Here is a 25,244-nt window from a genome sequence, read left to right on the forward strand (position 1 = left end):
CCGTCCCTGCACTCCAAGCCTCCAGGGTCTCGCCTCACTCTCCACGCAACCAGCATCCTTCATGAGGAGCCCTGTGCAAGGAACCCAGCTCATGAGAAAAAGTTTAAGTCCAGTTCAAATAATGTACCAGGGGTGTCCCTCAATGTCTACTTATATAGCCATTGCCACTTGGAGCAGCGAATTTTCCTTGGCAACTGGGGCTGACTAATGGGCAGTTCCATGCCGATCTGATAAGATGACTGATTTGCGACACCATTAAAAGTGAGGGCCCCATCCACTATCATGTTAGCCCATAGGCACCTATGGGTGGAAAGAAATAGTAGTCACAGGAACCAACAATGGCAAATCCCTTCCATCTGGCAGGATACATGCTAGCTTTTTGTCCTGGGAAAGGAGGGTCGCTGCCACTGGCACCTTCCCGGTTTGTGGTACCAGACCTTTATGGCAGTGCTTGGGGTCCCTTGCATAGTTTCAACATGTAGCAGAACAGTGGACCACATAATAGGCCATAGCGAGAGCATATAGGTTCCCCGAAAAATCGTCCCGGCATTGGGACTTCCGTATACTACAGTCACTTGCAGTGGCCACTCGGCCACAACCTCTGGCGTCACTTGCAAATCATAGGTCAAACCAGCCCCCCATGGGGCTATCAGGTGCAACCACTGACAGTGGGGGCTTTTGACCTACCAGGGCCAAGTCCATTGCTGTCGTTCCCCTGGTTTCAAGCATGTGGGTGCTGGCAGCAAAATGTTCCCATTACTGCTGTAGCCTGGCTTTAACAGAGTCTCTCTTGTGGTAACTTGTAATTGAATGGGAGCTGCGAGCCTTTCGATGTAGCAGAGCTTCTACTTGTGCAGGCCCTCCCTTCTGTGGTCTCCCATTCAGGATTCTCAAGACGTCCCACAGACACCAGGCACAGTCACGCATCGTGGGAGGGTGTTTTGACACCCGGAGGCCTTGCTTCAAAAGGCCGTTGTAGCATTCAATCATGCCAGCTGCTTGTGGATTGTAAGGGGTATGAAACAACAATTGTACGTCCATCCTGTCAGCCCAGCGCTGGACTTCTTGCCCCATAAAATGAGAACCCCTGTCATTTTCAATGACTTGCGGGCACCCATAGAGGGCAGGCACACAGCCGTGTAAGAGCAGCACTGTATGTCGCTGATCCACAGCGATGGATCAAGCAAATATCAACCCCATAGCAGTGTCCACTGCTGTGAATGCATACATCACATTGTGGACCTTAGGCAGAGATCCAATGTAATCCACTTGTCAGCAAGTAAGGGGCACCTGCCCTCTCACAATCTGCTGTGTTTCCCAGGAGAGCTTCCACCGTTGGGGGCTGCCCTGGGCACACACAGCACAGTCATAGCAGGCATCTGCTATCTCCTGCCATTTCAAAGGCAGACCCCAACATCTGCTCACCTGCCACATGATTCAGCTTCCAGCATGCTGTGCTGCAATTTCCTATGCAGCCAATGGGCCACATCAGTGGTGGGGCCCATTCTAACCATCGGACCCATGCTAGGGCATCTGCTTCATCATAACCTGGGGACACTAAAGGAGAGTGACCTGTGACGTGCATTAGGGTCACCTTCTTTTTCTGTCCTAGGTCTCAGAGGTCCTGCCACATGGCTTGACCCCACAGTGGACGGTGTCCTACCAACCAGTTTTGGTGTTTCCACGTAGGGAACCACAACGTTAGGCCCCGGAACATCATCCAGCTGTCAGTACAAATAACTAGGAGCCCAGGCTCGTGGCTGATTATCATCCATACAGCCCGTAATTCAGCCCACTGGCTACTCTGGCCCGTCCCAGTATCAAACCAAATGGTGTCTATTTTGGGCTACATACCAATAGCCGCCCAAACAGCTGCAGCTCCCCGGCTAGAACCATCAGTATACCAGGCATCTTCAGGTACTGGGGGCTGTCCTTCTCTGTAGGGCGAGGGCTCCAAGTCCTCCCCTCTAGGCAGAGCGCTTGGCTCAGCCTGGGCTACAAGCTCCACAGGCCCCACAACTTGCTGTAGCTCTGTGCTCAAAGGGCTTGAACAAAGGGTGCTACATTGCTCCAAGTAGGCACCCCACTTGGCGAGAGTAGTGGTCTGTGCCACCCCGTTTTTGGGTCCTTGGGTCCATGTAAGGACCCACCCCTGGACGGGTTAGGTTGTTCGAACCAACACCCATGCCGTTCCTGTGATGGCTTCTAGGGCCACTGGGGCTGCATACACAGCAGCCAGCTGTTTCTCTATTAGAGAGTAGCAGACTTCTGCTCCTTTCCACAATTGGAACCAAAATCCCACTGGTGACCGGAGATGCTCCTGCTGTTGCCAGAGGCCCCAACCGTACCCCTCTTGGGTTACATGAACATCAAGTTCAAACGGGTGACCAGGGTGTACTACTTGTAGAGCCTTTGCCTGTTGCACTGCCCATTTGTGGTAACAAAGGGCTTACTCTATAGCCTCTGTCCACTCCCATGAGCCCCCCTTTTTTACCATGGAATATAAGGGCCTTGCTGTCTGTGCTAAATGGGGGGTACAAACACATACCAACCCCAGCAGACCCAAACAGGTCTTCAGTTGGGAGACGTTGGTAGGCCGGGGAAATGCTTGTATCTTATCAATAGTCGCTTCAGGTATGACCTTTGTCTTACCCAACCACACAACACCCAAAAACTTGACAGATAAGCCAGGGCCTTGACCTTTTCCTCATTCATTGTCCAGCTACATGACTTCAGGTGGTAGAGAAGAGAGGGAGCTGCTTGCTCCAAATCTGAAAGAGAATCAGATGTTAGTAAAATATCATCAACATAATGAAACAAGGCCACAGAGGATGGGCAATCCCACCGTGCCAAATCCTGGACCACGAGCCCGTGGCAGGTAGTGGGGCTATGCAAGTATCCTTGCAGATGGACTTGAAAAGGCCATTGCCAACCTCCCAAGTAAAAGCAAACTGCTCTTGAAACTCAGGTGCAATGTCAATGGTGAAGAAAGCATTTGCCAAGTCCACTACATAGTGGTACATTTCCAGGAGGACAGTCAGATGATCCATTAAATCATGAATTGAAGGACCCACAGCATGCAAAGGTGGCGTCACCTTATTCAACTGCCTATAGTCCACAGTCATTCTCCAGTTCCCATCTGGCTTCTTGACAGGCTATACTGGAGAATTAAAGGGACTGTGCATCGGCCTCAAAATATGTGCCTTCTCCAATTCCAATATTCTACGACCAATCTCCTCCTGCCCTCCTGGCAGGCGGTACTGTCACACCGTAACCACACACCAGGGCTGCAGCAACACTTGAGGAGGGTGGTGAGCATGCCCACATGTCACTGCTTTCACCACCCGGATCCGGAGACGGAACTCTCCTACCGACGTCTCCAAACTAAGGCCATGTAGCACATCCACTCCTAGAATACATTGCGGAATGGGGGAGACATACACCGTGTAGGTACAGTGGGGAAGCCTTCCTATACCCAGTGGTAAGGAAACAGCTTTTATTGTCACAGTCTTTCCCCCGTGGCCATCAGCGCAGATTGCTAGTCCAGGGAACAGTTCTGGGTTCCCATAAATGAGACTGCAGTCTGTGCCAGTGTCAACTAGGGCCAAAACCCTCTGTACATTAGAAGGGGACCAATGTATGGACAGTCCCACGTGGGGCCTCTGGTCCCTGCTCATCCCCTCTGACTGGGTACCTTGGCCCCATCCCTAATCAAGCCGAAAGGAGTCGGCCTCAAGCGGCCACATGAAGTCCTGGAGGGACATGGGTCACGCTTTCCCAGACTTCTCCTTTAGGCTTTGCCAGAATTTTGCTGTTCCAGACGCAACTGGTTCCAAAGTTCCAGCAAGAGTGCTTTGGGTTGTTGGTCTATTTTTTCCTAATCGACCCCTGCTGCCAAGAGATCACACCACATCTGCGTGCGTGTTACTCTCTGAGGCCCACGACCTCGCCCCCTTACCTTTGACTTGGGTTTCCAAGTCTTAACTTCTCAGACCTCCTGTCTTAACTTCCTTTGCCTCCGGCTTTCAACATCACCTAGTGTGGCCATGGCAGTTGTAATGTCATGGATCTGCCGTCCCACATAGGGTGCAAGAATGGCAACCCAGGATCCAAAAGCACTTGCAGGGATCCTTGGTTGTAAAGCACTTGGTTGTAAAACACTCGTCATCTGGCCCCCACATATTAGAGTTGAAGATAGCATGTCTCTGCAGTGCCCAGGAAGTCTGGCTGTGCACAGAGAGAGTGGCAGTGCCCTGAGAGGCCCTAGCTGTGTCCAGGAAGTCTGCTGCGCCCAGAGAGAGTGGCAGTGCCCTGTGAGGCCTTGGCTGTGCTCGGGAAGTCTGGCTGTGCCCAGAAGGACTGGTGGTGTCCTGAGTAACCCTGGCTGTGCCCAGAGAGCCTGGCTGTGTCCAGGATATTGCATTTACCTCCAGGCTTCTCGCACAGGGCCCCTTGCGGAAAACACTTGTCACGTAGATTGTGAACTGAGACCCTCTAGGGGTGGAGTGTGGGGACAGAGCCAGGAGTGCAGTTTCCAGGCTCTCGGCCTCATGTGGAAAAGGGCTGGCTCAGGTAGTAAGTGGCCATCAACTGTGATTGAATGGCCATCAGCTGTGGCTAGTTGGCTGTCAGCTGTAACCAGTGAGCCATTGGCCACTAATATAACCGCCGAGGCTACACTCACAGAAAATGGGGGCTAACAAGAAGATGGTGGCTGAGCTAGCAGGCGCAGATTGCAGATAGCGAGTTGGTTGGCAGAGAGAAGTGGACGGCAATTTGCATGTCGTGTGAATCCAACCTCCAGTGAGACTATAGTGGTATGACTCCCCGACGTATGGCTCCGTGGGTGTTCCTTTTTGGCCTAGCCGTATCCTGCGTTCTTATGTGGGGAGCAGGAGCTGAGACCCCACAGGCCGCTCCGCAGGACAGTCTCATACCCATTTCACAGATGATTTGAGTAAGTTCAGTGTATGATTGTCATTTACTCACCGTGTCTGGCATCTCGCCAGCCTGTCCCATACTGTGCGTACCGCAGCGGTGAGCAACTCCATTAGAGTGTGGTTGCCCTGGTCTTGGGCCAACCTATGGCAATTCTGTAACCTTTGTCTCAGGGACAGATGCCCTGTCACGGAGGCTAGCTTTTCCATTTCACTTGGGGAGCAGAGAATGCTGTCTGCTCCCTCATCCCATAAACGTAGTAGCCAAGCCGAGACTGGCTCTCCAGGGCACTGTCTGTACTGCCTCCACAGCTCCTGCAACTCAGTGGGAGTGTAAGGGGTGTAGGTTGTGAACTCGGTCACAGCTGGGTTACCGGCAGCAATGCCCCGGGGGCCCAAATGTTGTTCATGCCTTACCTTTTGCTTCATAATGGGCCGGGCTTGGGGGTTGGGAGCTACATTGTCTCCACTGGCAATGTCCGCCTCTGCCTCAGAGTCTCCACTGAGGGGCTCTTCCTCTAACAAGCGGACCCGAACTTCCAGCACCTCCCACCGGGACACCTGGTCCCACACCTGGGCTATTCCAGCAAGTGCTTCCTCCGAGTTATGATGCACCGCGGTGAGAACCTCCTCCAACCAGCAGTCCCGAGCTTCCAGCGCTTGCCCTCGGGGCTCCTGGTCCTGCCCATGAGCTATTTCATTAAGCGCGTCCTCCATGTTACGACGCAAAGCAGTGAGGAACATCCAGCCCACATGGCAAGCTGTACCCTTTGCCTTCTCCGGCAACTGCTCAGCTAGAACCTGCAGGGCCCTCTCCATGTTGGCCGGAGGGCCATCCATGTCCTCCCACCCTTCCTTGGGGGTCCAGCTCCTGAGAACAGTGGCATCTGGGTACCACACACTGTGTGGGGGCCACATGTCCTCCTGCCCAGAGTCAGACTCCATTCCTACTTGGTCGGAATCCTGCTCACTGTGCCAGGTGTCTGATTCGGTGGAGGGCTTGGCGTCAGATGCCCACAGCTCTAGGAGCCCATGGCATCAGCGGACCACCAAAAGGAAGGTGACACCCGCCACAGCCAACAGGGTGGAGTGCCTTCCGGAGGCTTGAGAGACCCACCAATTCACTGAGGTGTAACATTTCTGCCAAAGGATTGCACCTCCTGTTCCCAGTGCTGCTCCTCACAGGCTTCCTGAAATTGAGCTTTCATACGTATAAGCTGCTCCATTACCTTTCAGAGAGTTTTGGCCGACACCACACCCTGCTCGCTGCGCCATGTGTCATGCGGGCCCTCAGCTCCTGTTCCCCACATAAGAACGCAGGATATGGTGAGGCCAAAAAGGAACAACCACGGAGCCATGGATAGGGGAGTCATACCACTGTAGTCTCGCTGGCAACCGGCGAGACACATGAAGTAGGATCCACATGATCTACAACCCACCATCTGCTTTTCTTCTACCTGCCAACCCCACCAACCAACCAACGCAGTCATGGCAGTTACATCAGCAGCCGATTGGCCAACCGGCTACAGCTCATGGCCAACCACCACCTGAGTCAGCACCCCCCACGCGAGGCTGAGAGCCTGGAAACTGCTCTCTGGGACTCTGTCCCCACACACAGACCAAGGAGAGGTGAAGAGTTTTTTGTTGTTGTTGTTTGGTTTTTTTTGTTTGTTTGTTTTTAAGAGGGTAGTTTATTGAAAGCAAAGGGTCACAGCTCCTGAGCGGGAGGGGATCCTGAATGGGGGTGCCCAGTGACTGATGCAAAAGTTCTTACTTTTATGCCTTCCCTTGTCTCTTTGGGGAAGAGGACAGTCACCTTCTAATGAAATTAGTCTCCCAAGTTTGTTCTGTTTGCCCATCCCCAAGGAATTAGCAAAATAACCCACTCCTATCTGTGAGATCTGCTCCGTTTGTCAGGCCAAAAGGAATTTTATAATTAACCTCAAAGCACTATTGCATTTTGTCCTGGAGAGAAGGAGTGATTTCAAAACCTGAAGTCTCAGAATATGTCTGTCTTATGTTTATTCTACCAGGGACCTCCCTGTGTCTACCTGGTACTACCTGTCTCACTGATACTCCAGATATCCCTTCATGGCCAGCGTGAACCCCCCTAAGGGGAGTTGGGAAAGGGAAAGATGGGTGGTGATTGGGTGAAAGGAGCAGCCTCAGTGAGTTTGGAGGGATTAGTAACCAGGTGGGGGGAGGGGCGGAGCATGGAGGGGATCTCAGGAACCCCCCCAAATATGGATGAGCAGCTATTGGGGCCACCCCCTCCAGGAGGGGCCTAAGGGATCCCGGGATTTGTGGGTGGTGAGCCTGGAGTCCTGGCAAACCTCCCAGAGGCAGAGACCCCAGTGGGAATAGTGGTGTGAGGGGTCCCTGGAGGCCAAGGGAAGCAAGACATCAGGGACATTCTTCAGCAGATAATGGCCATCACCAACCGGGACCTGAATGAGGCCCAGGCCAAGAACCATGCTATCGGGACCTGGCTCACAGGCAGATAAGCTGGCAGCAGTCAAGGTCTCCAGCTACTCAGGACACTGTGTGCATGAAAGCAGGCCTGTAGGGCCTGCCGCATGATTTCTTGCATGGAACGCTCTTTGTTTTGCTGTGCCTATATAATCTTGCTTCTTCTCTGCTTGTGTGCAGAGTGTATCCCTCTGGCCTGCCACCACCAGAGAGTCTCTCCTGTCTGTAAGTCTCAATAAACCTATGTTCTGCATTCAGCCACCTGGTGTGTTCTTTGGACTTGTGGCTTCTCAGTCACAAATCTTGGAACACCCTGGTCTCAGTCCAAACACATGCCCTGAACTGCCACCAAATGCTTTTTTAAGCGTCCTGCATAAAATCAAGGAGAAAACCAGCCTTAGCTTTCAAAGCTTCCAGGAGGCAGCTTGTGGACCCACAATTGATGTGCTTAGATAAGACCCTTCTGGCAGACAGTGTGGCTGGGCCTAAGAAATGAGGGGTGGAGGGTTTCCAGTTGCAGCTTCTGGGAGTGGTGGTTCCCCTGACAACTCCATCAAACACTTGGATTATCACAGCAAAGTTGCCCAGAGATGCCATATCTACCACTCAGAGCTGAAGAAGTATAAGGCGGCATGTAACGAGTTCATGACCCATGTCATGAACCTACTGAGGGGGCAGAGCCACACACGGCCTGTCGCACCCAAGGAGATGGAGGGTGTGGTGAATATCATCCATTAAAAGTTCAGCATCATCCAGATGATCCTGGGTTCCCACTTCCTGGATTCCATATGAAAATGTTACAACTTCAGCAAACAGGCCACTGAGGTCCTAAATGAGCGTTTCTACTCCCGCCTGAGTAACCCATATCCTAGTGAGGAGGCTAAGGAGGAGCTTACAAAGAAGTGTGGCGTCACCAAGCAGATTTGCTGTAAGAAAAACATTGGAAAGTTCCGGAAGGAGGCAAACATCTATGTACGCAGTCCAGACCACCATGTCAGTCTCCCAGGGGGGGCCACAGTTACAGCAGCTCCCTGACACCCCCTTTCCTCTGCATGCTCTGGTGGCTTTTTCAATCTCTCAAGATCTGGAGACATGTTTCGGGGGATACACAAGCTCAATGGAGATTTCTAATCTGCTCCCCAAGTGGATTCACTCTGAAACTCCATGGGGCTGGGGGCTATAGGGATAACTCGGGGAGCCCAGAGGCACAGCCCTCGGGAAATGACGGCAAAAGGTGGCAGGCAGGAGGCTATAATTTTGTCCTTAATGATATCCTCAACAGAGGGACCAAAGAGTGTTCATTCTGACACTTCAAACTGTCTCGCCTCTCAGAGCCACAGGGGTGGGGGCTCATGAGGTGACTCTTGAAGAGGATGCAGGCATCCAGAAGACAAACCCCAGACACAGGAGAAGCACAAACAGAGAATGGAAAGTGGTGTTTTACCCTCCCCAACCAGACTCTCGGTTCTGTGGGTGCTGACCACATGGCAGTGAGATTGGGGTCTTTTCAGGGGAAAGTGGGGTCTGTCTCCCTTTTTATCCTTTCTTTCAGGCTTTTTTCTCTTCCCCTTTCTTACACAGAAACACACACACCCAGATTCCTATTTTTCAGACCTCTCTCTCTCTCTCTCTCTCTCTTTGTCTCATACACACTTATACAACTATTCTGTTTCTCTCCCTTGCTTGGTCTGGTTTCGACCACTCTCCTTCCCCCACCCCTTATCTGCTCTGGCATCTGTAAAGACACCAGCCTTCCGCTCCCTCCCTACCCTCCCAACACTCGCCCCGCCCCCACCTGCCCGGTGCTAGAAGCGGAACAGTAGCTGTGTCAGATCAAAAGAACAGAATCTTTGCTGTTCTGAGAACTGTGGACCACAGACACAAATTCACAGCCCAACTAGTTCCGGCAAAGGAAAGGGAGCTGTGGAAACAGGACCGGCTGTGGTGGTGGTCGCCGCCATTGCTCTGGGCCACCTCTCACAACTCACCCCGCCCCTGGCCCCACCTATCTAGGTGGATCCCTACAGGAGTAAACAGAACTGCTGAAACATACGAGCTCTGAATCTGGAGCTGTAAAAGCTTTGGAACATCAAAAGCTCTCCGCATACCCACCGGGACACTGCGCCCTGTGACCTAGAGGAACTATTAACAGAGGAGAAGCCCATCTCCCAGGGAATCACCTCATTGTGTGAGAAGCTGGAATAGTGCAGAGAAAACATAGCAGTACCATATGGAAGAAGAAATGTAAGCTGCAGTTGGAGAAAAAATAAAACCTTCTACCAACAAGTACTGGAAAACAAAAGAAAGACCGCTTCCTATCAACCTGTTGCAGAAGCCACTCCCGTAGATGTCTAGGAAGAGAAATAGTAAACCAGTAATTGCCATGAATAACCAAGGCAACAAGATAGCTCAGAAAGAAAGTGAAAAATCTCCAGAAAAGGCACTTAAAGATACAGAAATATGTGACTTAAATGAAAGATAATTCCAGATTCCAGTTCTGAAAAAACTCAACGAGATGCAAGAAAACACAGATAGGCAGTTAAATGAACGCAGAAACACAATCAAAGAAAAACATGAGCATTTTATGAAAGAGTTAGAAATTTTTAAAAAGAACCAAATAGAATTTCTGGAGATTAAGAACTCAATAGAAGAAATGAAGAATGAAATAACCAGCTTAGGTAGTAGAGTTGACCAGACGGAGGAAAGAATCAGTGACATCAAAGATAGAAACCTGGAAATTACACAGATGGAAGAAGAAAGAGACTTGAGACTTCAAAGAAATGAAAGAACTCTACAAGAACTTCCTGACTCCATCGGAAAGAGCAATATAAGAATAATGGGCATACCAGAAGGAGAAGAAAGAGAGAAGGGAACAGAGAATATATTCAAACAAATCTTCGATGAGAACTTCCCAAACTTGTGGACAGAACTGGATCCACAAATCCAAGAAGCAAATAGAACACCTAATTACCTCAATCCCAACAGGCCTTCTCCAAGGCACATTGTATTGAAGCGGTCTAAAATCAACGACAAAGAAAGAATCCTCAAGGCAGCCAGGGAAAAGAAGACAATAACTTACAAAGTAAAGCCCATTAGATTATCATCAGATTTTTCAGCAGAAACTCTACAAGCCAGGAGGGAGTGGAACCAAATATTCAAACCATTGAAAGAGAGAAACCATGAGCCAAGAATAAAATATCCAGCAAAGATATCCTTTAGATATGAAGGAGGAATAAAGACCTTTCCAGACATACAGAAGCTGAGGGAATTTTCTAATACACGGTCTGCACTACAAGAAACACTAAAGGAGGCTATTCGACCACCATCAAAGGGACAATTTGTGGTAACCAAAACTCAAAAAGTGGGAGAGTAAGGCCTGAACCGGAATACAGGAATGGAGAAAGTAAGCGTGCTGAAGAAAATAGAATATTCTAAATATCAAACTTTCTTTTACATAAACTTAAGGGTAACCACTCAAAAAAAAAACCAGAACTGAAACATATACTGTAATAAAAGAAGAAACAGAGGGAAACATCATAGAATACCACCACACAGAAATAATAGACAACAAAAAAAGGCAAAGAAACAATGGAGACACAGCCTTACCAGAAAACTAAAGATAGAATGACAGGAAATCCTCACATATCAATAATCATCCTAACTGTAAATGGACTGAACTCACCAATAAAAAGACACAGAATAGAAGATTGGATCAAAAAACTAAACCCAACCATATGCTGTCTCCAAGAGACACATCTCAGCTACAAGGAAAAGCATAGACTCAAAGTGAAAGGGTGAAAATTGACACTCCAAGCAAATGGTACCCAGAGAAAATCAGGTGTAGCCATAATGGTATCAGATGAAACAGACTTCAAGGTGAAAAAGATAACAAGAGACAAAGATGGACATTTCATAATGGTGAAGGGGACTGTACAACAAGAAGACATAACAGTCATCAATATTTATGCCCCCAATCAGGGAGCACCGAAATATACCAAGCAACTACTAACAGTACTAAAGGGAGAAATTGACCAAAACACAATTATACTAGGGGACTTAAATACATCATTGACAGATATGGATAGATCATCCAAACAGAAAATAAATAATGAAATAGCAGCCCTAAATGACACATTAGATGACATGGACATAATTGACATTTATAGAGCACTTCATCCTAAAACATCAGACTATACATTCTTTTCTAGTGTACACGGAACATTCTCAAGGATAGACCATATATTGGGACATAAAATCAGCCTCAGCAAATTTAAGAAGATTGAAATCATACCATGCATATTCTCTGATCACAAGGCTTTGAAATTGGATATCAACTGCAAAAAGAAAGAAGGAAAAAACACAAATACATGGAGATTAAACAACATACTTTTAAAGAAGGACTGGGTCAAAGAAGAAATTAGAGGAGAGATCAAAAGATACGTAGAAACAAATGACAATGAAAATATATCCTACCAAAATTTTGGGGATGCAGCAAAAGCAGTTTTTTGTTGTTGTTGTTGTTGTTGTTTTTATTAAATTTATTGAGGTGACAATTGTTAGTAAAATTACATAGATTTCAGGTGTACAATTCTGTATTACATCATCTATAAATCCCATTGTGTGTTCATCACCCAGCAAAGAACCATGTGATTTCACTGATATGTGTTATATAAACCAAAAGCAACAAAAGAACAAGACAAACAAATGAGAAACAAAAGCAGTTTTAAGAGGGAAATTTCTCTCATTACAGGCCTATCTCCAGGAACAAAAAAACTCCCAAATAAATAACCTCATGTTATACCTTAAAGAACTAGAAAAGGAAGAACAAGTGAAACCCAAGGTCAGCAGAAGAAAGGAAATAACAAAAATCAGAACAGAAGTAAATGAAATAGAGAACAAAAAGACAATAGAAAAAATCTATGTGACAAAAAGCTGGTTCTTTGAAAAGAGTAACAAAATTGACAAACCCTTGGCTAGATTCACTAAGATAAAAAGAGAGAAGACACTAATTACGAAAAAGGGGAAGTTATCATGGACACCACAGAAATACAAAGGAACATCCAAGAATACTATGAAGGACTCTATGCCACCAAATTCAATAAACTAGAAGAAATGGACAAGTTCTTAGAAACATATAGCCTTCCAAGGCTGAACCATGAAGAACCGGAAAATCTAAACAGACCGATCACCAGTAACAAAGTTGAATCAGTCATCCAAAACCTTCCCAAAAGCAAAAGTCCTGGACCAGATGGCTTCACTAGTGAATTCTACCAACCTTCAAAGAGGATCTAATACCAATCCTGCTCAAACTCTTCCAAAAAATTGAAGAAGAGATAGTACTCCCTAACTCATTTTATGAGGCCAACATCACCCTATTACCAAAACCTGGTAAGGACAACACACAAAAAAAGAAAACTACAGACCAATATCTCTGATGAATAAAGATGCAAAAATCCTAAATAAAATTCTAGCAAATAGAATACAACAATGTATTAAAAAGATTATTCATCACGACCAAGTGGGGTTCATCCCCGGGGCACAAGGATGGTTCAACATACGCAAATCCATCAATGTGATACATCACATAAACAAAATGAAGGACAAAAATCATATGATTATATCAATTGATGCAGAAAATCATTTGACAACATACAACATCCATTTATGATTAAAACACTTAATAAATTGGTATAGAAGGAAAATACCTTAACATAATAAAGGCCATATATGACAAGCCCTCTGCTAATCTCATAATTAATCGTGAAAAACTGAAGCCCTTTGCTCTACGTTCAGGAACACGACAGGGCTGTCCCATATCACTTGTGCTTTTCAACATAGTGTTGGAAGTCCTTGCCAGAGCAATCAGGCAAGAGAACGAAATAAAAGGCATCCAAATTGGGACTGAAGAAGTTAAATTATCACTCTTTGCAGATGACATGATGCTATATATAGAAAACCCTAAATACTCCACCAAAAAGCTATTAGAAACAATCAACGAATACAGTAAAGTTGCTGGCTGCAAAATCAACGTACAAAAGTCCATTGCTTTCCTATATAATAACAATGAAACCTCAGAAAAAGAAATACAAAAAACAATTCATTTTGCAATTGCAACAAAAAGAATAAAATACCTAGGAATAAACTTAACAAAGGATGTGAAAGACCTATATGCTGAAAATTATAAAACATTTTTTAAGGAAATTGAAGAAGACACAAAGAAATGGAAAGACATTCTGTGCTCATGGATTGGAAGAATCAACATAGTTAAAATGGCCATATTACCCAAAGCAGAATACAGATTCAATGCAATCCCTATCAAAATCCCAATGGCATATTTTAAAGAAATAGAACAAAAAATCATCAGATTTGTTTGGAACCACAAAAGACCCCAAATAGCCAAAGCAATCTTAAGAAAAAAGAACAATAATGGAGGTATCACACTTCCTGACTTTGGCTTGTACTACAGGACTACAATAATCAAAATAGCATGGTACTGGCAGAAAAACAGACACATAGACCAATGGAATAGAATTGAGAACCCAGAAATAAAACCACATAAATATGGACAGATAATTTTTGACAAAGAAGCTAAAAACATACAATGGAGAAAAGACAGCCTCTTCAATAAATGGTGCTGGGAGAATTGGATAGCCACGTGCAAAAGAATGAAACTGGACTGCTATTTGTCACCATGTACCAAAGTTAATTCAAAATGGATCAAAGACTTAAGCATAAGACCTGACACAATAAACTACATAGAAGAAAACATAGGTACTAAACTTACGGACCTTGGGTTCAAAGAGTATTTTATGAATTTGACTCCAAAGGCAATGGAAGTAAAAGCTAAAATAAACAAATGGGACTATATGAAACTTAAAAGCTTCTGCACAGCAAAAGAAACCATCGACAAAATAAAGAGACAACCAACTGAATGGGAGAAGATATTTGCAAACTGTGCCTCCGATAATGGGCTAATATCCAGAATATACAAGGAACTCATGCAACTCAACAACAAAAAAACAAACTACCCTATTGAAAAATGGGCAGAGGACTTGAAGAGACATTTCTCCAAAGAGGACATACAAATGGCAAATAGACATATGAAAAAATGCTCAACATCACTAATCATCAGAGAAATGCAAATCAAAACCACAGTGAGATATCACCTCACCCCAGTCAGAATGGCTATCATCAACAAAACAAATAGTAACAAATGTTGGAGAGTCTGTGGAGAAAAAGGAACCCTCGTACACTGTTGGTGGGAATGCAGACTGGTGCAGCCATTATGGAAGGCAGTGCGGAGGTTCCTCAAAAAATTACGAATAGACTTGCCATATGACCCAGCAATCCCTCTCCTGGGTATCTACCCAAAAAATCTGAAAACATTTATAGATAGAGACACGTGTGCTCCAATGTTCATTGCAGCTTTGTTTACAGTGGCCAAGACATGGAAACAGCCAAAATGTCCTTCGATAGATGAATGAATTAAGAAGTTGTGGTATATATACACAATGGAATACTATTCGGCGGTAAGAAAAGATGATATAGGAACATTTGTGACAACATGGATGGATCTTGAGAGTGTAATGCTGAGCAAAATAAGTCAGACAGAAAAAGCAGAGAACCATGTGATTTCACTGATATGTGGTATATAAACCAAAAACAACAAAAGAACAAGACAAACAAATGAGAAACAGAAACTCATAGACACAGACAATAGTTTAGTGGTTACCAGAGGGTAAGGGGGATGGGAGGTGTGAGATGAGGGTAAGGGGGATCAAACATATGGTGATGGAAGGAGAACTGACTCTGGGTGGTGAACACACAATGGGATTTATAGATGATGTACTACAGAATTGTACACCTGAAATCTATGTAATTTTACTAACAATTGTCACCCCAATAAATTTAAAAAAAAATTGTCTTCCCAGTCCCCATGTCCAAGGCAGGGGAGATATCAGAGAAGTGTAGGATAAAGGATAGGGGGCAAAAGGAGGTAATTTCTAGACCCTCTTAATCACCCAGAGGACAAGGGAAAATGGCAGGGCGTCCCACTGTCAGTTTCCTGAGGTCCCATGGAGGGGAAGGGTGCAGAATGGGGCAGGCATCCCTGCCGAATGCTGACTGTGGGGCCTGGCCCCGGGATATGGTCAGGCCTAGCGCTAGGTCTTGTATCGGATGGAAAATCTGACCAAGTTGGAGGGTGAAAGAGGGAAGATTTACCTAAGTAAGGGAAGCAAAATGGGCTGAGGAAAGTTGGAGGGGGTGAGGGGGAGGGGTGCTGCAGAGGCAGAAAAAGACAATAGGGAGGAGGGACGTGGATAGTCCGGGTGGTTTTTCCGGTTAGCCAGGGGCCCTCCCAAATGCCTCCCTGACTGGTATCAGGCTCTAGACAACAGAGGAGGGTGGCCAGGCGTGCCTGCATATCAGCCTTGTTGTTACCAATGGCAACAAGGCCAGAGCCCCTTTGGTGGCCCCTGCAGTGTACAACGGAAGTAAGGGAAAGAAGCAAGGCGGAGAATCTTGAAAGGGTGTCCCTCTAGGGAGCATAAAAGGGGTGGGGTAACCATGGGGTGAGAAAGTATCCCAGCGGCCCCCACAATCGAGATGAGAGAGAGAGAGAGAGAGAGAGAATTTGCCCAAAAATTCAGGTAGTGCCGAATAAGTGGCCCCCATGTCTAGAAGGAAAGAAATGGCCTTACCGGCAACTAGGAGAGTTACCCGTGGCTCCGTCATGCATATGGTGGAGGTGGAGGTCTGTAACAAGACTGGACCCCTTCATTCTTCATCGGTGCCGAGGATCCGCAGGAGGGAAAGGTTAGTTCCATCTGCTGATGCCGTGGCAGGCGTGGTGTCTGGCCAGGGCCGGGAAGTGGATGTTCCTGAGTCTTAAGGGGCTGGAGGGCAATCTGACTTCCAGTGGCCCCCATGGCCACATAGGGGGGAAGACTTAGTAGGAGGCCTTGGGTTAGGGCAAGAGCAACTCCAGTGTCCCAAGGCCACATTTAAAGCAGGTAGCTGGTTGATTAGGCTGTGCAGAACATTGGGGTCCCAGTTCTTTCCTTTGGGTCCAGCTCAGCCTAACAGCCTGGGAAATTGCAGCAGCAACCATCTCTAAGGCCTGGGTATGGGCCTGTCTACGCTCCTTTCTTCGATTGTTTAAGACCTTAAAGGCCAGTTCTAAAAGATCTGTTTGGGGTGTGTGAGGACCCTTCTCTTGTTTCAGCAGCTTCCTGTGAATATCAGGGGCCGACTGGGAGATGAAATGCATCTGCCATCCGGAGAGTCAGGATTAATGTTACCATAGGTTTGTAGGGCTTCTGAAAGGCGGGAGAAAAAAACAGGGGGGTTCTCATGGCAGTCCTGGTAGACTTCCCTACTTTTTCATAATTGACCCCTTTCTAAATGGCTGCCTTCATGCCCTGAAGGAGACAATTAACCATATGGTCTCTTTAGGCAGTCAGGGTTGGGCTGGCGGTGAGTCTGGTAATTCCAGTTAGGATCCTGGGTAGGAATGGCTGTCTCCCCACGGGGATAGGTGCCATTATTTTGGCGATGCATGGAGTTTGCTATTTCCCTAGCTTTTCAAATGATACGATCCCTTTCAGAGTTAGTACATGTGGAGAGAATAACAGATTTCCCGCCAAGTAAGGTCATAGCTAAGGATAAGGTATTTGAACTCTTTAGTAAAGCGGGAGGAACCAGAAGAAAAGAAGCCCAGCTTGGATTCAGTCTGACTCAGGTCCGTCATCAAGAAAGGGACATGGACCCTAACAGGACCTTCAGCACTGAGAGGCATCTGGATGTCTAGGGGTGCATAAGGTGGCCAGGATCGGGTATGAGGAGGGGAAGAAAGGTCAGGAGCAGGCAGTATCAGGTGGTGACGTTGAGGCAGCGAGTCGATACGGTGGAGGAAGTTGAACTAGCAGAGGTCGGGGAGGAGAGGAAACATCAGGGGGATCCGGAGCAGAGGGAGAAGAGGTTGATGCTGAACCTAAGAGGCGTTATTTGCCCTTTGGTGGGAAATGGGACATGTCACAATACAGCTCAAAGAAAGCCAGGAGATCGGGGACCTCACTCCATTTACCCTGCCGGCTGAGATGGTTGTCTAAATCTCGGAAAATATCAAGGTCAAGAGTTCCGGGAGGTGGCCAGTGTAATCCATTATCAAGCTTATATCGTGGCCAGGCCACAGTTGTAAAGGAAATAAGGTGTTTAGCCTAAAAAATGAGATAGAGTCCTCTCTTAATGTGGCCCAAGAGGATCCCCAAAGGAGAGTCCTTGGGTTAAGAGCAGGAGTCGGAGCCCATAGTAATGAAGGGAGAGAATAGAGGGGCAAAAGAAGGTAAAGTCTAGACCCCCTTAATTAAGGACAAGGGAAAATGGCAGGGCATCCCACTGTTGGTTCCCTCATGTACGGTGGAGGGCAAATCTGACCGAGCAGAAGGGTGAAAGAGGGAAGTCTTACCTAAGTCATCCACAGAAGGATAGATGAAGGCGGCTTCCAGTATGGCCACCAAATTGTTAGGCATGGCTGGAGGAATGAGTCGTGGATGACCAAGATTGGTCTATCAGAATTTATTTGGCATGTTTGAGCTACGGGAGGTCAGGCTAGAGCAGAAGGAAAAGACCATAACCTCCCCGAGTAAAGAGGGGTATGGAGTTTTATAGGAGGGGGTAGACAAGGCTGTTTCCCCTTCAATGCTTCAGGGGATTTTCATTGACAAAGCATTTCAGGGCAGGACCAAGCCCTCCAGCTCCACACCCTGGCCCCAGGTTGTCGTCCATACTTCCCAGGCCCACTGATCACAGGCCCCTAGGAGATAAAGCAAGACAGGATCAAGACAAGATGGCTTTTAAGATAAAGTTGCCGCTCCCAGCCTAAATATGGCTTAACAGCCCCATTTTTGTCTACGGAAGGATGGAAGGAAGGAAGGAAGGAAGGAAGGAAGGAAGGAAGGAAGGAAGGAAGGAAGGAAGGAAGGAAGGAAGGAAAGAAAGAAGGAAAGAAGTAAGGATCAAGTGCTTGGGTTTTTTGGTTCCTTCATTGATTTCACTCTTCTCAGCTGCCAAGCTCCTCCTGTGGGCATTGTTTGACCTGAGGAAAAGGTATTGTGTTTATTTTATAACAATTTTAACTAGGTCAGGTTGACCCTTTGTCATGTGGGAGACCCTGCTCGCTGCGCCATTTGTCATGCGGGAGACCCTGCTGGGTCTCTGCTCCCGCTCCCCACATAACGCAGGATATGGTGAGGCCGAAAAGGAACACCCACGGAGCCATAGGTAGGGGAGTCATACCACTATATTCTCTCTGGCGGCACTATACTCTCACTGGAGGCTGGATCCACACTGTCCACAAACCGCCATCCACGCTTGCCAGCCCAGCCGCCATCTCCTTGCTAGCCCCCATCCTTCTCTCTCTCTGCTAGCGTAGCCACAGCAGTTATATTAGTGGCCAATGGCTTACTGGTTACAGCTGACGGCCAACTAGCCACAGCTGATGGCCATGCAATCACAGTTGATGGCCATTTACTACCTGAGCCAGCACCTGTCTATGTGAGGCCGAGAGCCTGGAAACTGCTTTCTGGGGCTCTGTCCCCACACTCCACCCCTACAGGCTCTCGCCTCACAATCTACGCGACAAGCGTCTTCCGCAAGGGGCCCTGTGCGAGGAGCCTGGAGGTGAATGCAATATCCTACACAGCCAGGCTCTCTGGGCACAGCTAGGGTTTCTCAGGGCACCACCAGTGCTTCTGGGCACAGCCAGACTTCCTGGACTTCTTAGGGTACCACCTGTCTTCCCGGACACAGCCAGGGTTTCTCAGGGCACCACCAAACTTCTGGGCACAGCCAGACTTCCTGGGCTTCTTAGGGTACCAACTGTCTTCCCGGACACAGCCAGGGTTTCTCAGGGCACCACCAGTACTTCTGGGCATGGCCAGACTTCCTGGACTTCTTAGGGTACCACTAGTTTCCCCAGGCACAGCTAGGATTTCTCAGGGCACCACCAGTGCTTCTGGGCACAGCCAGACTTCCTGGACTTCTTAGGATACCACCTGTCTTCCCAGACACAGCCAGGGTTTCTCAGGGCACTGCCACTCTCTCTGGGAACAACCCGACTTCCTGGGCACAGCCAGGGTATCTTCAGGGCTCAGCCAGACTTCCTGGACTCAGCCAGGGCTCTCAGGGCACTGCCACTCTCTGTGGGCACAGCCACACTTCCTGGACACAGCCAGGGCTCTCAGGGTACTGCCACTCTCCCTCTGGGAACAGCCCGACTTCCTGGGCACAGCCAGGGTATCTTCAGGGCTCAGCCAGACTTCCTGGACTCAGCCAGGGCTCTCAGGGCACTGCCACTCTCTGTGGGCACAGCCACACTTCCTGGGCTCGACCAGGGCTCTCAGGGCACTGCCACTCTCTCTGGGCCTCTGAGGGTACCCTGCTGGAACAACAGCGACTCACAATCAAGGTGCTTACATATTCTCAATGGCGGCCAGTCAAGACACAAAAGCAAATATCCCCCAGTTCCACTACATGGTGGTATGTTCCCAAGCAAACAGTCAAGCTGTCCATTAAATTAGGGACGGAAGGCAATTCCCCATAGTCCATAGTCATTCGCCAGGGCTGTCCTGGGGGTGAGGGACGACCTGGACCTCACCCTCATCTCCCACGGAGGACTCAGCCAGTGTTACCTTCTGGGACTATAAGTCCTGCATGCAGGCTGCCTGAGCAGGAACTTCCCCAGCCCACAGGGCTGCAATAACCTTCGCTTTCTCCGGCCTGTGCTGGTTGGGGAACCGTCCACATCTTTCCACCTCTCCACAGGGCTCCATCTCTCTAGCAGCTGCATGGCTTTTCCTGTGCTGGTGGGAGAACAGTCCACGTCCTCCCACCCCTCCACGGGGGTCCAGCTCTCCGGCAGCTGCTCCTCCTGGTCTTCCTGAGACTGAGTGTTCATACACACAAACTGCTCCACCGTCCTTCGGAGAGCTTTGGCCGGCACCATACCCTGCTCGCTGCGCCATTTGTCATGTGGGAGACTCTGCTCGCTGCGCCATTTGTCGTGCGGGAGACCATGCTGGGTCTCTGCTCCCGCTCCCCACATAACGCAGGATATGGTGAGGCCGAAAAGGAACACCCACGGAGCCATAGGTAGGGGAGTCATACCACTATATTCTCTCTGGCGGCACTATATTCTCACTGGAGGCTGGATCCACACTGTCCGCAAACCGCCATCCACGCTTGCCAGCCCAGCCGCCATCTCCTTGCTAGCCCCCATCCTTCTCTCTTTCTGCTAGCGTAGCCACAGCAGTTATATTAGTGGCCAATGGCTCACTGGTTACAGCTGACGGCCAACTAGCCACAGCTGATGGCCATGCAATCACAGTTGATGGCCATTTACTACCTGAGCCAGCACCTGTCTATGTGAGGCCGAGAGCCTGGAAACTGCTTTCTGGGGCTCTGTCCCCACACCCTTCTTTCCTATTTGTTAGTAACTCAGATCCTACCCTCTTATTGAACGTCTCAAAATATTTTGTAAAGGTTCTCCTGGTTTCCAGACTTCTCTGTGCTCACTCGAGATTGGTCAGACCCAAGCAAGTCTGAGAACAGAACCAGGTTTGCAGGGGTGAGGGTGATATGGGAGAGCTCCCTCACTATAAAAGTTTTAAGTCCTCTCACTATAGAAAATTTAAGTCTCCTTTCCCCTAGTTTCTTTCTTAGCTCCTTAGCCCCTGGTTTTAATCACTCTTCAAATTAGTTTCATAATCAGAAACTAAAGATTGTTGCTAGAATAAATCGCAAAATGTTTCTCACCCCTGCTTCAGATGACTACTTAAATGCTTGTTAACTGTAATCACTATAGCCCAACATTCCCCCAAGCTATTCCAGACCTAACTCTTAGATAAACAAACACTATCCCAGAGACCAAAAGGGTTTTAACACTCCTCCAGGGCAGTCCATACCTAACCCCTGGGTGAAATTAAGATAAATAGGATTTGAGTCCCATCCCTGGAGGAACTGCTTTTAACTTATTAACTAATGTCTGTCTCTCCTCATCTAGGGGCCATCAGGGTACGAATTATGTCCCAGCAAAGCTCCCAGTGCACCTTGACCTTTTTTTATAGAGGATTTTTTTTTTAATTTATTGGGGTGACAATTGTTAGTAAAATTACATAGATTTCAGGTGTACAATTCTGTATTACATCATCTATAAATCCCATTGTGTGTTCACCACCCAGAGTCAGTTCTCCTTCCATCACCATATATTTGATCCCCCTTATGCTCATATCCCACCCCCCACCCCCTTACCCTCTGGTAACCACTAAACTATTATCTGTGTCTATGAGTTTCTGTTTCTCATTTGTTTGTCTTGTTCTTTTGTTGTTCTCAGTTTATATACCACATATCAGTGAAATCTTATGGTTCTCTGCTTTTACTGTCTGACTTATTTCGCTTAGCATTTGTTGTGCGGGGGACCCTGCTTGCTGCGTCATTTGTCGTGCAGGGCGGCCTGCGGGGTCTCTGCTCCCGCTCCCCATACAAGAACGCAGGATATGGTGAGGCCAAAAAGGAACACCCACGGAGCCATAGGTAGGGGAGTCATACCACTATATTCTCTCTGGAGGCACTATACTCTCAATGGAGGCTGGATCCACACTGTCCGCAAACCGCCATCCACACTTGCCAGCCCAGCTGCCATCTTCTTGCTAGCCCCCATTCTTCTTCTCTTTCACTCTCCTCTCTCTCTGCTAGCGTAGCCACAGCAGTTATATTGGCGGCTAATTGGCTAACTGGCTACAGCTGACGGCCAATCAGCCACAGCTGACGGCCATCTACTACCCGAGCCAGCACTCCTCCACGTGAGGCCGAGAGCCTGTAAACTACATTCTGGGGCTCTGTCCCCACAGCATTATACTCTCAAGATCCATCCATGTTGTCACAAATGTTCCTATATCATCTTTTCTTACCGCCGAATAGTATTCCATTGTGTATATATACCACAACTTCTTAATCCATTCATCTATAGAAGGACATTTTGTCTGTTTCCATGTCTTGGCCACCGTAAACAAAGCTGCAGTGAACATTGGAGCACACGTGTCTCTATCTATAAATGTTTTCACATTTTTTGGGTAGATACACAGGAGAGGGATTGCTGGTTCATGTGGTAATTCTATTCATAATTTTTTGAGGAACCTCCACACTGCCTTCCATAACGGTTGCACCAGTCTGCATTCCCACCAACAGTGAATGAGGGTTCCTTTTTCTCCACAGCCTCTCCAACACTTGTTACTATTTGTCTTGTTGATGATAGCCATTCTGACTGGGGTGAGGTGATATCTCATTGTGGTTTTGATTTGTATTTCTCTGAAGATTAGTGATGTTGAGCACTTTTTCATATGTCTATTTGCCATTTGTATGTCCTCTTCAGAGAAATGTCTGGCCATTTTTCAATTGGGTTGTTTGATTTTTTGTTGTTGAGTTCCATGAGTTCCTTGTATATTTCGGATATTAGCAAGGGTTTGTCAATTTTATTCATCTTTTCAAAGAACCAGCTCTTTGTCACATTAATTTTTTCTATTGTCTTTTTGTTCTCTATTTCATTTATTTCTGCTCTAATTTTTATTATTTCCTTTCTTCTGCTGACCTTGGGTTTTACTTGTTCTTCTTTTTCTAGTTCTTTAAGGTGTAACATGAGGTTATTTATTTGGGATTTTTCTTGTTTCTTGAGATAGGCCTTTAATGAGATAAATTTCCCTCTTAAAACTGCTTTCACTGCATCCCAAAAATTTTGGTAGGATATATTTTCATTGTCATTTGTTTCTATGTGTCTTTTGACCTCTCCTTTAATTATTTCTTTGACCTGATCATTCTTTAAAAGTTTCCTGTTTAATCTCCATGTATTTGTGTTTTCTCCTGCTTTCTTTTTACAGTTGATATCCAATTTCAAAGCCTTGTGATCAGAGAATATACTGGGTATGATTTCAATTTTCTTAAATTTGCTGAGGCTGATTTTATGTCCCAATATATGGTCTATCCTTGAGAATGTTCCATGTACACTAGAAAAAAACGGGTAGTCTGCTGTTTTAGGATGAAGTGATCTATATATGTCAATTATGTCCATGTCATCTAATGTATCATTTAGGGCTGCTATTTCATTATTTATTTTCTGTTTGGATGATCTATCCATAGCTGTCAATGATGTATTTAAGTCCCCTAGTATAATTGTGTTTTGGTCAATTTCTCCCTTTAGTTCTGTTAGTAGTTGCTTGGTATATTTCGGTGTTCCCTGATTGGGGGAATAAATATTGATGACTGTTAGGTCTTCTTCTTCTACAGTCCCTTTTACCATTATGAAATGTCCATCTTTGTCTCTTGTTACCTTTTTCACCCTTAAGTCTGTTTCATCTGATATCAGTATGGCTACACCTGAATTTCTCTGGATACCATTTGCTTGGAGTGTCAATGTCCACCCTTTCACTTTGAGTCTCTGCTTGTTCTTGTAGCTGAGATGGGTCTCTTGGAGACCGCATATGGTTGGGTTTAGTTTTTTGATCCAATCTGCTACTCTGTGCCTTTTTATTGGTGAGTTCAGTCCATTTACATTTAGGGTGATTATTGATATGTGAGGATTTCCTGTCATTCTATCTTTAGTTTTCTGGTAAGGCTGCGTCGCCATTGTTTCTTTGCCCTTTTTGGTTGCCTATTATTTCTGTGTGGTGGTATTCTATGATGTTTCCCTCTGTTTCTTCTTTTATTACAGCATATATTTCAGTTCTGCAGTCTTTTAGAGTGGTTACCCTTATGTTTACGTAAAAAAAAAGGTTGATATTTAGAGTATTCCAATTTCTTCAGCACATTTACTTTCTCCATTCCCATATTCCGGTTCAGGACTTTACTCTCCCCCTTTATGTGGTTTGGTTTCCACAAATTGTCCCTGTTGATGGTGGTCAAATAGGCTCCTTTAGTATTTCTTATAGTGCAAGTCGTGTATTAGAAAATTCCCTCAGCTTCTGTATGTCTGGAAAGGTCTTTATTCCTCCTTCATATCTGAAGGATATCTTTGTTGGATATATTATTCTTGCCTCATAATTTCTCTCTTTCAATTGTTTGAATATTTGGTTCCACTCTCTCCTGGCTTGCAGAGTTTCTTTTGAAAAATCTGATGATACTTCCCAAAAAATGGCGGCGTGAGGTGAGCCTCTGTAAAGCTCCCCTGGAATTTACAACGAATCAAACAACAAAAACTCCACAAAGGACTCCCTGCACAGCAGACAGGCAAGACGAAGAGGCCCACTACCCACTGAAATCACCTACAGGTGGGAGATTCGCGCGAGTGGAGGGAGGAGGAAAGGGAGAAGTGCGCCAAGACGGAGCCACGCGGGCGCAGGACGCAGACCCAGCTTAGTGCGCCTAGCTCGCTGCTTCCCGGAACTACCACAGCTGCAGGAGAGGGAAGAACTCGGACTGCTAGGGCTCCGCTTGTGGCCACAGGGCTGAGGGGACAGCATATAACACGACTGCACCCAACACTCACGGCAGAGACCTCGGAGAAAAGACTGAGGGAAAAAGGCTGAAAACGGTGGTTTAAGCCCGCACTGCCGAGCAGAGAACGGAGCCTTAGGCACTGAGACTAGAAGCCCCCTCCCACCCCTCCCAGAGCTCGCCCCGCCCCCACCTGCCCAGTGATAGAAGCGAAACAGTAGCAGTGTCAGATCAAAACAACAGAAAATTTGCTGTTTTGAGAACTGTGGGCCGCAGACACAAATTCACAGCCCAACTAGTTCCGGCAAAGGGGAGGGAGCTGTGGAAGCAGGACCGCTGGGGTGGTGGTCGCCG

General features: G+C 47.1%; 1 pseudogene; it reads left to right on the plus strand.

The window, feature by feature from the left end:
* LOC109438470 (pre-B-cell leukemia transcription factor 2 pseudogene) overlaps positions 1-8,441 on the plus strand; it is a 92,070-nt pseudogene extending 83,629 nt beyond the window's left edge.
* Positions 8,442-25,244: the final 16,803 nt, after the last annotated feature.

The sequence above is a fragment of the Rhinolophus sinicus genome, chromosome 13 (genome assembly GCF_057876585.1).
Source record: "Rhinolophus sinicus isolate RSI-liver-muscle chromosome 13, RSI-T2T, whole genome shotgun sequence".
Classification (NCBI taxonomy): domain Eukaryota; kingdom Metazoa; phylum Chordata; class Mammalia; order Chiroptera; family Rhinolophidae; genus Rhinolophus; species Rhinolophus sinicus.